Genomic DNA, 11,708 nt, shown 5'->3' on the forward strand with positions numbered 1-11,708 from the left:
ACAAGGGAATCTGATATCATATACTGTAAAGGTCCAATATAATTTGGAACAGAAGGAAAGACCATTTTATCTATTTGGCCTCCAACTTGTTGATGAATGTCAATCCAATCTACACTATCCTCCCCATCATTCAACCCTATCTACCCTCTCCTCTGCTCAACCGCATCCACTCCCTCCCCATTACTCAAATCACATCTACCCCCTCGTCCTCATTATTCAATCCCATTTACTCCCTCCTCCCCATTACTAAATCCTATTTACCCACCTCCCCCCGCCATCGCTCAACCCCATCTACCCTTCCTCCCCATCACTAACACCACTTACCTCCTCCTCCTCAACACACAATTTCATCTAGCCCCTCTTTCCCATCACTTAACCCCAATTACCCCATCTCACAATTTACAAATCCATCTCCTCAGCCTCTCTCAGCACTTATTTCTGTATGATCTAATTGATTCCTGCTCCCATTCACACAGTCTGCTTCAATATCTGAGATAACAAGGTATAGAGCTGGATGAACACAGCAGGCCAAGCAGCATCAGAGGAGCAAGAAAGCTGAAGAAGGGTCCAGACCCAAAACGTCCGCTTTCCTGCTCCTCTGATGCTGCTTGGCCTGCTGTGTTCATCCAGCTCTACACCTTGTTGTCACAGATTCTCCAGCATCGGCAGTTCCTTCCATCTCTGCTTCAATATTTTTCTGGTGGATCTAATACCATAACGTGATTCCATTTTGATTGAGAAAGCTTCCCCCATGCTCACCTTTTACTCCCACATTTTTCCTTTTTTTCTTCTGTCCCCTTGGATTTGAACCCTTTTTCAGAGGGAGCAATTTTGCAGGTACCCATTTTGTTAGTTCCCTTTAGAATTCCAAAATCTTCCATTAGGTCATCATATAGGTTTATCTCTTCCAAAGAAAATTTAAGCCCACTTTAATTCACTGGAGTACAATTCCCTGATGCCTGGAATCCCACTTAGCTGTCCTTCTAGTTCCTCTGAACGGAATTAGCATATTTTCTTTGGCGTGTTGACTAGTCAGTTCTTAACCTGGTATATAATGTAAATGGACCCTTAAAAATAATTTTGATAAAAACAGCAGCAGCCCCTGAGGACAGAAAGAAGGCTTTGTTGGTGAGGATATGTGTTCTGACTTGCCTTTTCATCATGTTTACATTATCACCTGCCAATGACTCATTTGATTTCCTGTTTATCTGTTTAACTGTTTGATCTGTGAACCTTTTTGCCTATGTAACCTTCTCAGCCCCTGGACCTGCTCAATGCTATGTCTCACCCCATGTAACTCTCACAGCTCTGTGTCCTGACCCCTGTATCACTCTCAGCTATGTCCAGCATCTTGTACCCCTCCCAGCCCAGTGTCCCACCCTATGTACATCTTCTGCCCTGTGACCCAAACCTGCATCCTGCCCAGCTCTGAGTCCCATCACCTCTGTCCTTTCCAGCTCTTGACTGGCACCACGTCCTCTCCCTCCAGCACCGGCACTTAGCACCAACAGTGTGTATCATCTACATGATGCAGTGCAGAAAGGCTCCTTTGACATCTTCCAAACCCACAAGCACTTCTGTCTAAAAGGACAGGGACAGCAGATACATAGGAACACCACTACCTGCAGGTTCCTCTCCAACACACTCTCAACCCTGACTCGGAAATACATTGCTTTTCCTTCAGTGTCACTGGGTCAAAACCCCGAAACTCCCTCCCTAACAACATTGTAGGTGTTCTTACACCAGATGCGCTGGATCATAATAATGCATATACCTACAGAAACTCATATGAAAAAGGAAACAGAGGTTGGCAATTTGTCTTTAAAGATTTGCCTGCCAGACATCCATAATACACTCTCAACACACCAACAAATCTGTACACACTATTCCACACACAATCACACATCAGTAAATAAACTCATGCCACATCAGCACACCCCTGGACACACTGATACATCCATAAGGAAATTGAACGTCTACATTCTCATTCACTCATTCACTCTCTCTCTTTCTCACACACACACACACACTCATATACTCTCACTGCACCAACACCTGATATACATACACCATTTAATCCATATGTACAGATGCTCATATTCAATAACCACAGAAGAATTCATACATACATGCACACCCATAAAGAGATTCACAAATTAATTGATAAACGCATAAATAGACAGATGTTGGTGAATGTACACAGGGGCACATGTGCACTAACATGCATGTGCACATGGGACTGATTTCAAATATTCCAACTCTGTCTCTTTACAAACATAGAACACTTCAATCAGTAAGAAGCTTGTTACAGTTAATCCCCTGCCACACTCAGCAGCAATCAGTCACCTGCAAATGAAACCATCAAGGAGCTGTTTAATAAGCCAGGAGCAGTTATTGTAGAACATCCCCCAATGACAAACCTGTCACTAGGGCAGCAAGCCAGAGAGATGGAAAAAACAAGTGGTGGTTGGGGGGAGACGGGAGAGAGCAGCAGCAAGTTATAAATGGAAGGCAAGATGGCAGAGGAGGAGCTCTCACACACAAAAAAAATCCCACTATAAAAATATCTGAAGACTGCACTTATTGTACTTACCTTATATTTAATTCTGAGAATTCAATTAACTAGGAAATATACCAAGGTTTTATCCTCATTTCAAATCTGTTTTATTAAATATCCAGTGACTGCAAGATTTTTGTACTAGGAATTCAAAGCCAGGGTGAAAGTCACAAGGGGGTGGTGAAAAGGATCTAAATTGGCCACAGTCTCTCTTGACAATGGTAGGGGCAAAATGATCAACTAGGTTTATTGCCCCTAAGAGAAATGGAAGGTTTATGGAGATCACCTGAGAAAGCACTGAGCTTGATTTATGATCCTGAAGTCAAATAGTTCATTGACATTCACTATGCAGTAATGCTTTCACCAACCTATTTTTTAAAAGGAGCTGTTAGATTTTGTTTTTGTTTTAATGTATCTCAGGGAGTCAAATTTGGACTTTCTATGTTTTTTTATTTGTTCACAGATTTCAACTGGTAGTGAGACGTTTTTACTCAAATGTTGAACTTGTACGTATATGACCTGTTCCTACTGTAAAGGGATCAGAGTCTGTGTATAAAGTTCAATATCAGAGGCATAAAGAATTTAAAATATATCCTGTTACAGGCAAATGATCTTTAATTCTTTCTTAGGGTATGGGCACCACTGGTGGTTATTATTGTCCATCCTGTAGTTGGTCCTTGAGGAGGTGATGATCAGCTTCCTTCTTGAGTTGCTGTAATCCACATGGTTATGGCACTTCTGGCATGCTGTTAAGCTGGCAATTCAAGGATTTTGATCTGGTGATACTGAAGCAATAAAAATGTAGAAATGTAAGATTTAGGAATAGGAGGAGGCCACTTAGCCCCTCGAGCCTGTTCCACCATTTAGTGAGACCATTGCTGATCTACAACCCAACTCCACATCCCTGTCTTTGCCTGCTATCATATTGCTAAATACATAACAATCAAATTCAGCTAAAATTTGCAATTGATCTATTATTAATTGCCATTGGTGGAAGAAAGTTCACTGCAAAAATGTTCTCCCTTAAGTCTGCTGCCTAGAATTACTCAGAATATTTCAGGTCTGGTCTAAGCAGGGGCTTTGTATAAATAAAGTTTGATTTCTACCCGCATATTCTATTCCTCCAGAGATAAAGGTGAGCATTCCACCTATGTTTTTGATTATTTTCCATGCCTGTTCACGACATTTTAATGATCCATGTACCATGGCTTTTTGGCTGTTCACCTTTTATAACTAAGATTCCTTTTGAAGTACCTTTTCAATTCTTTTTAAGCCCAAAGTCGACGTCCACACATTTCCCACATTGAAATCCATTTGTCATAGCATTATCCATTCAATTAATCTATATCGATATCTCTTTGCAATTTTATGGCTGCCTTCACTCTGCTTTACAATGCTATCTACCTTTGCATCATCAGTAAGTTTGAATGTCTCTTTTATTTCATTATCTAAGCTGTTGATAAATTTGTTGAATAATTGAGGCCCCAACACAGCTCCTTGTGCGGCATCACTAGTGATGTCCCGCTAATTCTAATACTATGTCAGGGTCTACGTTCAATTGGTGTCCCTATGCACCTTCTGCCCTTGCCCTTCTAGGTCTTAACATGTGAGTCACAGATTTGGGAGATGCTGCCAAAGAAGTCTTGGCCACTAGCTGCCACAACTCATGTAACAGGATAAACTTTGAGGCTGCATTAATTTGCCTTAAAATATTTTTTAAAAGGTTGTTTTCCTAAACCATAATTTTCTTCCAGTTTTGGCCTTGATTAAAAAATGGGAATTTGCTGAGTTGTTTTTTCATCCACAAGTTCCTTTTGACTTTTCAAGAAATCCACAAGGTTAGATTGACATGATCTCCACTTCATGAACACAGATCATGCAAAGGCTTGATACTTATGTGGTTAGCATGGCTGGTCTGATATTTATCACGTTAAGACCAAGTATTTTAACTTTGGGCACACTGGGGCCTGAAATACCAGTGATTGACATTTTGAGGCTTGTCATTCAGAGAATATCACTGAACACTGATATTTTTGTGACCGACATGTTGAAGTCCAATACTTTGATGTAAGCCTTAATTTATCAGCTACTCCTGTGCTCTCATTGAGCAGGCTTGGGGAAATGTTAAAAATTATGGTTGATAGCTCATCAATACAAGACCAAATTAAGAGAATTAGAACAGAGCACAGCAGAAACTCGTTTACATTGGGAGTTGGGGAATTCTCTTCTAGTTTACTGGTTGGCGCAACAGCTATGTTAACATTTGGGATTGGATTGGATAGCTGAATTACGATCATGAGTTGAAGGGATAAAATCATAGCATTAAAGGATTGTAAGCACAGATGAAGGCTATTGTCCTTCCACATCTGTATCAGCTCTTTAACAAAGCTATTCAAAATGACTCATTCCTTGTTATTTCTACAATCGTTCTACAATTCTCAGACATGTCAAACACTCATGAGTTGATCAAAGATCGTGACATTTCTCAACCAAAGTCAGGCCCACCCACCATCTCACAAGAGCACTGTGAAATCTTGCTCTTATCCTGCTGACATTTGCTTGAGCCAGGTTGGCTGATTTGTGACATCAAAGAGAACAGCTCAGCTTCACCAAAGACCTTCCTTCCTTATAAGAATTGGGGATCTTCACTGACGATTGCACAATATATAGCACCATTCACCACTGCTCAGATACTGAGGCAGTTCATGTCCAAATGCAGCAAGACCTGGACAACATCCAGGTAACATTTGTGCCACACATTAGTCAGGCAATGACCATCTCCAACATGAGTGAATTTAACCATCATCTATTGTCACTCAATAGCATTACCATTATTGAATTCCCTACAATTGAAATCCTGGGAATTACCATTGACAATAAACTGACCTGAACTAGTGGTAAAGAATTCCACAGACTCCGTACCCTCTGGGTGAAGAAATTTCTCCTCATCTATGTCTTAAATGGATAATCCTCACTCTGAGACAAAACTCTCTGGTCCTAGATTCTCCCATAATGGGAGCAACTATTCCGTATCTACTCCATCAAGACCCCTAAGAATTTTATATGTTTCAATAAGTTTTCCACTCTTTCTTCTAAACTCTAATGAGTACGGCCAAACTACTCAACCTCTCCTCGTAGGAAAATCCCTCCATACCCAGAACCAACCTAATGAATCATCTCTGGACTGCCTCCAATACCTGTATAGCAATCATTAGATAAGGGGACCAAAACTGTTTACAGTATTCCATTTGTGGTCTAACTACAGACTTGTGTAGTTTAGCAAGATTTTCCTACTTTTATAGAAGCAAAATACTCTAGATGCTGAGAATCTGAAACTAACACAGAGAATATGGAGAAACTCAGCAGATCTGGCAGGATCCGTGGAGAGAAACAGAGTTAACAAATTCATGCCCAATATGACTCTTCAAGATTCTGCCAGACCTGCCAAGTTTCTCCAACATTCTGTGTTTGCTCCCTACTTTTATACTTCATTCCCTTTGAAATAAAGGCCTACATTCCATTTACCTTCCTCATTACCTGCTTTTCGTGGTTTATGCACATAACCCCAGATCCCTCTGTGCTGTAGCTCTCTGCAAGTCTCTCTCCATTAAAATAACATTGAGGATGTAACCTTGATGATGCATTCTTTGAAGGATTTGTGGGTTCTGAGGTGAAAGAAGAGATGTCTTGCGGGGCTGGGTTCTTCAATAGCAAGACCATGCAGGTCATGTCTGAGGCCACTAGTACCTTAAGAAGGCAAAAGAGAGAAAGTGTCACGAACAAGGAGTAGAAATTCAGACATGTTAACAGTACATTCGTGTAATGGGAGGGTGGTTCAGCACTGGATACTTAGTTGCCAGGACATAGATATTTTGGCATCACCACAGGATCAATCTCAGTCTTCATCAGCCAGGGCCAAGATCCTCTCCTTGTAACAGATGAAGAGCCGAAACACAGGTCACTTCGCTGCCCTTTGAAGCTCAGTGGCGCCTTTCATGATAATGTTGCCCCCAGGCCACTTTAAACTCAGGGACAGGGCTTCATCCCTTGCATCACAGCAGGATGCAATTCGGGGTTTTTCACTTACTTTCTTAGCGCTCACTCACTTCACACTTACTTGGACACTCACAACATCTCTGCCTTGCTGCCTCATTCGCAACATAGAGGCTTCCAGTCCTTCTGTCCTGCTTTGCACTTTTTGCACAGACAGTTTGTTATGATTGGCAGCAGTGATCAGGCAAGGGGGTGGACAAGTGTGTGGCACTGTAATACATCAGTGTCACACCTATACCATGTGCCAGCAGCTTAGGCATCAAACACACTGCATGTGCTTTAATGAAATGGCAATACCTCAAAGCCTAAGGGGATTAGTGCTTAGTTGGGTTTACAGGGACAACATCAGTCAGGTACTCCCAGCACATTAAGTCAAGTATAGTATTCACTATCAGTCCAGGTGCTTGGACATAGTCATTCAGCTGCTGGGGCTGTCCAGGGTCAGGGCACCACATCGACAGACCATGGAGTGGACCACAGTTAGTCCTGGAGGTCTGGTTCAAACAGTCCTGGAAATCATGGGGAGCTGCATAGAGATAGTCGAGTCTGATCAATCATCAGTCAGGGTTGTCTCTCTAAGTTGGCCTAGGTGGTGAGCCATAGTCAATCCTTTGGGGTTTGAACACCAAAAGTCAAGGGAGGTTATCAGTGTCACTGCTGTGATGGAGACTAATAAATGTGAAAGGAGGGCAACTCAACTTTAATTTTATTCATTCGTGGGTGATGGGCATCACTGGTTGGTCCAGCATTTATTGCTCATCCCTTGTTGGGTGGGTGACAGCACAGCACAAGAGGGTAAGGGGTACGGTGAGAGAGGTTGTCACTGCCGGTCACCACCACCTGGCTGCAATGGGGGAAGAGTGCACGACTATGTTTGCTGTCTCTAATCTGCGTACCTGAGGTTGTAGGGTAAAGTGGGCACAGAAGCAGTTAAATAAACAGTTGGTTAGGCAAGTATGAAGCTTTCTTGAAGGAACACAAAGCTTTCAGGGTCAATTAGACCGAGAGGTTGAGATTGCAAAGTGTGACTTGTGTCTCCTTCAACTCTCATCCAAATCACAAATGTGCAACAGAAATTAAAATGGCTGCTACCACACCCAGAGTGGGCAGAGGAAGTATTCTTAATCATAGAATTCCTACAGTGTGGAAGCAGGCCATTCAGTCCATCGAGTACACACTGATCCTCCAAAGAGCATCCCACCCAGAATCACCCTCCTACCTTGTAACCCTGCATTTCCCATGGCTAATTCACCTTGCCTACACATCCCTGGACATTATGGGCAATTTAACATGGCCAATCCACCTAAGGTGCACATCTTTGAACAGTTGGCGGAAACCAAAGCACCTGGGGGAAACCCTCGCGGACATGGAGAAAATGAGAAAACTCCACACAGATGGTTGCCCGAGGCTGGAATCGAACCGAGGTCCCCTGGCACTGTGAGGCAGCAGTGCTAACCACTGAGACACCATGGCAACCTAAATTGCTGTCTTTTATCTCTAAGGGAGGGGGCTCCATATTTGTGCAAAGTGAGGCTCTTAATAACAATTAACATTAAACAAACACCGACACAGTACAGGTGAAGGACACTTGTAATCACCAAATCCTGTACCTCATGCACTGACTCACAAGGGGGAACAAAGGGGCATTGCTCACCTTTCAGGTACTCCATTCCTTAGAGGATGAGGCTATCTCAGGGCATTCCAGAGGTGCCCTGACATACCACGCTCCCTCTCCCAGGGACCCAAATGCCTCCATCAAATGAGGCTGAGGAGGTTGCACGTGCACCTAAACAGTAAACCCTGAGCACACCAGAACCCCCTCGGCTTCAGACTCCCAGATGATGCCTGCCAAAATCACCTCCAAAAAGGTATGAAAAGCTGTCAGCAGGCTTCCTTAAGCTCAGCTCTGTGTACATTAAGGCTTGGTGGTAGGAAAATAAAGATTAAAGAACATTGTAATCACTGAGGGCACTGGGGCAAAGAACACTGAAGTTCTCATTCATTGGCTGTCTTCTGGAGTGAAAGTGGCAATTTAAACTAGATGGCGGGATTTTGGAAGTCAATCAGCATAGTTCAGCCTCTCTATGTCTCAGTGATGGATGAATGCTCCTAGCAAACAATGATTTGAGTCCTACAAGTGCAGTCCCATGTAATCACGCGTAACTCCACATTGAAGCCCTGGCCACTGATGGGAAGGGAACAGGTTAATTTATAATTTATGCCAAGTAATGTAGTTTCATGTTTTAAATTATAAACCAAGCATTCCCTTGAGGGCAGGAATGTCTCTGCATTAACACTAACTGACTCCCTGCTTCTTCCTCTGAAAAGAGGGGTGGCAAATCCATCTCCCCATTAACAGTCATTGATCTAAATTGTCCATGCTGTAGTAAACAATCACTAATCTGATGTCCCTGTTGAGCAAATACTGCGGTGCTCCTCTTGAGTAGTCCAGGCAACAGAAGCATATCTTTAGAAGACCAACTGTCTGTTCATTGATGGTCCTAGTGAGAACATGGGTAGCATTGTAGAACTGTTTGGTGTCAGTCTGACTTTTGCATACTGGAGCCATTACCTATGTCTTCTGGGGGTACCACTTGTCACTAATGAGGTGGCCCTGGAAATGATGCATTGACAGGCAAACATTTGTAGAAGCTGTGTGTGGAATGTAAGTGTCACGTCAGCTCCTTGGACAGTGGGCTCACATCTTTGTTTGTTATTTATTTGTAGCACATGGGCATCGGGCTCTTGTTAGGCTGTTGATGGGTGAAAGCCAGCCATACAACCACCTCCACATGGGGATCTGCATCCTCCATAATCTAAGAGTTTTTGGCACCCTAGGTGGCCTACGATTTTGGTGCACCGCTACTACATTCAATATAGAGAAAGATGAGAAGTCTGTAATGAAATTTTGCCTTTGTGTACTGGGCATTCAAAATTAACAAAGTCAACATGAAATAAATATTTTTTATTATTTTCCTGCTTTTCCCTAATCCTCATACAATTATAACATAACATTTAGAACTTTGTTTTTCATGCTTTTGTTTTCACAAATTGGGCACTAAATTGTTTGAGATAAAGTATTGAAGCTATTTCATGTTCCATCTGTCTAAGAAGTCTCTCTTGCAGCATGGGAGACCAAAGGTTTGTCTTTATCAATTTTAAATTTGAAAAACTACGCTCCCTACTAGCACCAGAAAGTGGAAGGGTAAGGATAATTCAAAGAGCAATGAAGATGTTGGGAAAGTTGTCTGTGAGTGTGTTTAAAAATAAACTTCAGCACACCTTAAGATGTCTTAGAAGTCATCATGAAAAAGCTTTCAGTTCACTGCACAAATCTACTGCATTTTGAATTTCCATGTTGGAACGTCAGTTCTAGCTTCAAGCAATGTTCTAATATCTGTTTTGAAGTCTTGTTTTACAAGCTGTGCACATTGTTGAGGAAACTAAATATTGAATCAAGTTACAGTATCAAATTCTTTTTTACCTAAGTGGATTGCAGTATCTAGGGCTGAAAAGTAAAAGTTTACTTTGAAGTTTTGTTTTGGAACCTGAACAGATTTGTTTTTGCCTCAAATATAAGCTATTGCCTCGTTCTCCAAATATGTGCTTGTTCTAGTTGGTAGATCAAATTCCTCAGCAATCTCCCAAATGTATACTATTGTCTTTTCAAATGTTTAATCACTCTGCATTCCTCCAGAAATATCTTGGTCTGGTTCAGCTGTTGCATAGCAGAATGTATGTTGGAGTCCTTTACCTGAAGTTTCTTACTGGTCAGGTTAATCTCAAATAAGATATCATACCACAAATTGAGCGAAACTACAAATTTGAACTTGCAAAGGCAAAAGAAGCAGAAGAACTTCTGCATTGGCACATACTATTGCCCGATGGTCCTGTTAAGATAATATCATCCGAAATGTCATCATAGACATCTCCAACCTAATACCAAAGAGACTTGAAGGCATCAATTCAACTCTCCCATCTTGTTTAAATAAATGTTTTCAGAGTTACGTTGGGCATGAAGAACTTCCCAATGGCATGCTGAATTTGGAAAAATAAAACACATATATGTGTTATACCAGGTGAAAGAAACTATTTGCCTTCAAACAGTATCTGGTGATGTCACTGACTTTTCGGCCCTCAGCCCCTCTCTTCCCTCCCACAACAGCAATAGGATCCCCATCATCCACACCTACAACCCTTACCAGCATGTACATCCAAAGGATCATTAGCCATCATTACTGGCACCTCCAGCAGAATGCCACCACCAGACACATATTGCCCTCCCTTGTCAGCCCTCCACAGGGACTGCTCCCTCCAGCACATCTTGGTCTACTCCTCCTCCACTCCCAACACTTCCCCCCACACACCCACGGCACCTTTCCATGCAACTGCAGAAGGTGTAACTCCAGCCTGTTTACTTCCTCCCTCCTCACCATCCAAGGCTTCAGACACACGTTCCAGGTGAAGCAGCGATTTACCTGCACTTCACTTAATCTGGTCTACTGTAGTCACTGCTCACAATAGGGTCTTCTGTACATAGGGGAGACGAAGTGCAGACTTGGTGACTGCTTTGCAGAACACCTACGTTCTACCACAGAAATGACCCTGAGCTTCCGGTTGCCTGCCATTTCAACACAGCACTATATCCCCTGGCCAACATCTCTGACTCCAGCTTCCCGCAGTTCTCCAGCAAAACTCAGTTCAAGCTGGAAGAAGAGACTTCATTTTCAGCTTGGGAACCCTGCAGCCTTCTGGACTTCATATGGAGTTCAACAATTTTAGGGTTTGAGTACCTTCGCCTATGTCCTTACCCCAACCTCCACACACTAGTCCTTGTCATCACATGGGCTGCCACCTCAAACAACCCATTGTCAGCGCTAATGATTCCTTTCAGCAACTACTGATTCTCCCAGGTTGACCTTTACCCATTTCTTTGTCAGCCCAACTGTGTTTTTCTCTCTCTCTTAGGGCTTCATCTCCACCAATTGTTTACTCGTCCCCACTCCTCAGCTCCATTTTCAGCATAAAAACCAACCCTTTTCTAGCTACAAGGTGCAGGGCTGGATGAACACAGCAGGCCAAGCAGCATCATAGGAGC

The sequence above is a fragment of the Rhincodon typus genome, chromosome 22, assembly GCF_021869965.1.
Source record: "Rhincodon typus isolate 14 chromosome 22, sRhiTyp1.1, whole genome shotgun sequence".
Lineage (NCBI taxonomy): Eukaryota > Metazoa > Chordata > Chondrichthyes > Orectolobiformes > Rhincodontidae > Rhincodon > Rhincodon typus.